The sequence below is a fragment of the Otolemur garnettii genome, unplaced genomic scaffold, assembly GCF_000181295.1.
Source record: "Otolemur garnettii isolate 467f Iridium unplaced genomic scaffold, OtoGar3 scaffold00057, whole genome shotgun sequence".
Taxonomy (NCBI): Eukaryota; Metazoa; Chordata; class Mammalia; order Primates; family Galagidae; genus Otolemur; species Otolemur garnettii.
Genome location: NW_003852452.1, coordinates 4,680,485 through 4,684,554, shown reverse-complemented (window position 1 = coordinate 4,684,554; position 4,070 = coordinate 4,680,485). Strand labels below are relative to the sequence as shown.

The 4,070-nt window shown below is 42.7% G+C and overlaps 1 pseudogene; it reads left to right on the top strand.

Annotated features, from left to right (window-relative positions):
* The window catches only part of LOC100941578, a 1,907-nt pseudogene extending 1,718 nt beyond the window's left edge, over nt 1-189 (top strand).
* Nucleotides 190-4,070: the final 3,881 nt, after the last annotated feature.

Here is a 4,070-nt window from a genome sequence, read left to right as displayed (position 1 = left end):
AGCAAATATGGACTCAGAGAGACACAGATCAGCGTTTAATAGGCTTAAAAAGTTAAGTGACAGCAGCAAAAATTCAGATAATCTGTTAGTTCTAACACTGATGTACCTATGATTCAGGAAAAAAACAATGTGAGAGAAGTCCTGAAGAAAAGGGACAGTGTCTCATCCCCTGATTATGGATGTTACTGATTCTGTTCTGATTACTGTGAATTCCTGAATCTACCTGCTGCTGGGAGTAGCAGAGGCCAAGTGCAGCCTCTGTTGTGGAAAAGCAATATTGTAGTCCTATTCTTAGTTAATGCTTAAAGTTAACAACAAAAAAAGAAGAGTCAATTACTCACTGTTGACTGTTGAATTCTAATAATAACTGCAGTGTAATGAAATTAAAAAGACACATCAGGCATGGTTCTAATATATATGCTGTGATCATCTGTTCCAATTGGCAAAATGAAGTTGCTATCGTTCCATTTTTCAGATAAGAAAACTGAGGTACGGAGAGATTCTCATTCACATCCGTAACTGCAGTTAGCACTGTCAGAGCCAAGGGAAAACTTCCCCTTTGCCTTCTGAAGGTTTGATGAAAATCATTGGCAAGAGGCAGATTAATAGGAGAAAAGGCATATGTGTATATTTGATCATAGTTTTATGTGATAGGGAGACTTTAAAATAAAGACCCAAAGATACAGGGGAAATTGTTCACTTTTATGCTTAGGTTGAACAAAGTATAGATAACCACATGAAAACATAATTAGACAAAAATGGTATGATCTGATGTTAACAGACTGAGTAGAAAAACCCAATAAATCCCTTTTGTCTAGATTCTTTTGGACAGTGGTTCTCAACCTTCCTTTTTTTATTGTTGTTGTTGTTATTGCCGTTGTTGGCCAGGGCTAGGTTTGAACCCACCATATCTGGTATATGTGGTTTGTGCCCTACTCCTTGAGCCATAGGTGCCACCCTCTCAACCTTCCTAATGCCACGACCCTTTAATACAGTTCCTGTGGATCATGACCCACAGGATAAGAACCGCTGGTTTGGGGTCTCTCTAAACTTATATTACTGCTGGGGACAGTGGCTCATGCTAGCACTCTGGAAGACTGAGGCAGGTGGATTGCCTGAGCTCAGGAGATTGAGGCTAGCCTGGGCAAAGTGAGACTAGACTCCCTCTCTAAAAATAGCCAGGTGTTGTGGTGGGTACCTATAGTCACAGCTACTTGGGAGGCTAAGGCAAGAGGATCACTTGAGCCCAAGAATTTGAGGTTGCTGTGAGCTATGATATTATGGCACTCTACCAAGGGCAACAGAGTGAGACTTTGTCTCAAAAAATAAATGAATAAATAAACAAACAAACATAGTAGATCAGATAATTTCCTTATGGCCAGTTTTTTTACACCAAAAGGTGAGAGAAAAGTTATAGTAATAGTTTTAGGTTTTCTGACTGGCTTTGAGAGAAAGGGGTTCTGGTTTCTGTGACCTACCTTGGAAAAGAGGGATTCTAGAGTCTGTGGCTACCTTTGGGGGATAATGAGATTGAAAGACAGGCGGACAGGAAAAAGTCAGAGAAAACTTTTGCTTCTAAGGCCACTTTTAAGGCCTTCATTTGGGGTACTGTTGTTACCAGAATCTCTCTGTCGGGTCTTTGGTGGTGGAAAATTAATGAATGAATTCATGGACTGCCGTGAGTAAGCAAAAGAACAGGTTTTATTGATAGACAAAGAGGAGAAGAAAGATAAATGCTCCAGCACGGTGGAGGGGGGTCCTGAGTGGGTAACACATTTGTGGTCTCTGTCTAGGGGTTTATGTATAGCTTTTTGTCCCCTGCAGGCAGGGGGGTTTGGGGAGAATGGGATATATGTCTAAAATGTGTCATAGCTCTTGGTACCAGGGCTGCCGGCAGAAGTTAATGTTAAAATTGCCACTGTGTAAGGGATGCAGTCCTGACGGGAGCGTTCTGCCACTCCCCAGGAGTCACAGCTTAGATGGAACATCCATCAAACCAGTTTAAGAGCCTGGTTGGACCCAGAAGATGAGGTCTATGTTCGCCCCTAGGTCAAGGGGACCTGCATCACTGTTTTCTGAGTCCCAACACTATCTATATGCCAGTGACTCATCAGGTGTCTACGTGTAATCCAGACCTCTCCTCTGCGCTTCAGGCAGGCATATCTATCACAGCCAGTCTTAAAGACACCTCAAAACTCATGCTGTCAACTAGACTTCTGCTTGTCCCCTCACACCACACCATCTTTCAGTATAACATTTCTCTTAGTTGTTAACTGAAGAACGGGACAAGGTAATTAAATTTGGAAAGGAAAACTTTATTTTCTCATGAAGGGCTGCAGCCTGGAGGTGGCTATTTGGGGAGGCTGGAAAGCAGAGAGCCCTGACCAGAAGCCATATGTGCTTCTAGTGAGAGAGGACAATGAGAATAGGAATTTATGCTTAGTGGGGTGGCCAAATATACAAATTTAACAAGCTGTAGGAGGGGTCATGAAAATTTATGAAAGGAGAAACATGTGCATGCTCCATGGAGCTTTATGCCCCTTTATGGGGTTCATGTTCCAAAAATTGTGGGCCTCTAATGCCAGGAAGGTGAAGCAAAGACAGAAAACTCTCCATGCACATGTCCCGTAAACTGGCTGAAACCACTTCATGGTTGATGGTCTCCTGTTAGGAAGAATGCTGGTTAGTTGTAGTGCTGAAACTGTACTACAGCAGGGAGGAGTAGATTACCAGATTGGTTTCTGTTTAGCTTTCAAGGAGAAAAAGCCTAAGGAGGGGGTATAATGAGGGGTGCCTGACCTCCCATACCATCATAGCTGGGAACTCAGTTTTAGGGTTTCTCTGTGGTCCCTTAGGCGAAGAGGGGTTCTCTGCAGTCCTTGGGGGCTGGGATGGGGAGACTTAGGTAGGATTTTATTTTAGTTCGCATAGTGAATATCTCCAGCTAGATAAGCAAGTCAGAACCCCAGGAGCCCCTCCTGGTACTCTTCTCATCTTGTTCTTCCTCATCTCAATCCTCTCTAGACTGCTGACCTCTGGCTTTTTAACTCCATCTCTTTCACCCACCACCAGCCAAATTCAATTTAATAGGATCATTTCATATGTGTGTCAGTATTTGTTTCTAGAAAACTCCATTCTATACTCCCAGATATTCTGGAGGCAGAGGCAGGAGGGTTGCTTGAGCCCAGGAGTTTGAGGCTGCAGCGAGCTATGAATGGCCACTGCACTCTAGCCAGGGATGCACACAGAGACCCCATCTAAAAACAGAAAACAAAAAAAAACCATTCCTCTCTAGCCAGCTCCTTCTCCAGTCTCCAAACTGTAGCCAATGCCCTTCAATCCTGTCACACCTCATCTTTAACCTTTCCATGATTTTTCTTGCCCCTAGGTTGAACTAAATTAAAAACTGCTAAAGACAGAGCTTCTTCATGTGACAAGTAAGTAGAGTGACTAATATGGCTGGCTGAATAGTACTTGAATGAAGAAATCATATTTTCCCACTGCAGGGAAAATTATACTTCAGTTGGAAACCATGCATTGTTTAGAGCAGACCTTGAAGGTTATCTGATTCTCATTCCTCGGGCCTTTTCACTGTGTCTCACTTCGTTTCTTTGCTTGTGAGTTCTTTTACAGAAAACTGGTAGAAATGCAAAATCCATAGGCACTGTAGACATGCAAATGAGTTCTGAGGGTCAGGGTTCATTCAATGAACCCCTCTCCACTGTAGAAGCCAGTTCATTTGCATATTCATTTCAACATTTCTGACTTATAAATGTGCCTATTCTTTGCACCAACTTAAATATCTGCCTGGTAACTTCACTAAATGAGTTAAATAAACTCTATAATTTCGTTCATCCCTTTATGACAGTCAGACTTTCACTTTACGTTTTTTTAGAGTCCTCTGGCACTCACTGCTTGGCTACGGGAGCTCTCTTCCCGTCTGTCTGTCTAGTCTGTCTACTGCAGTCCCTCTGGCTCTCTTTAGGTCCTTTGTAAGCACCAGGTTCCTTCCCACTTCAGAGACATTCCTTTGACTAGGAACTCAGTTTCTTTCTTTCTTTCTTTCTTTT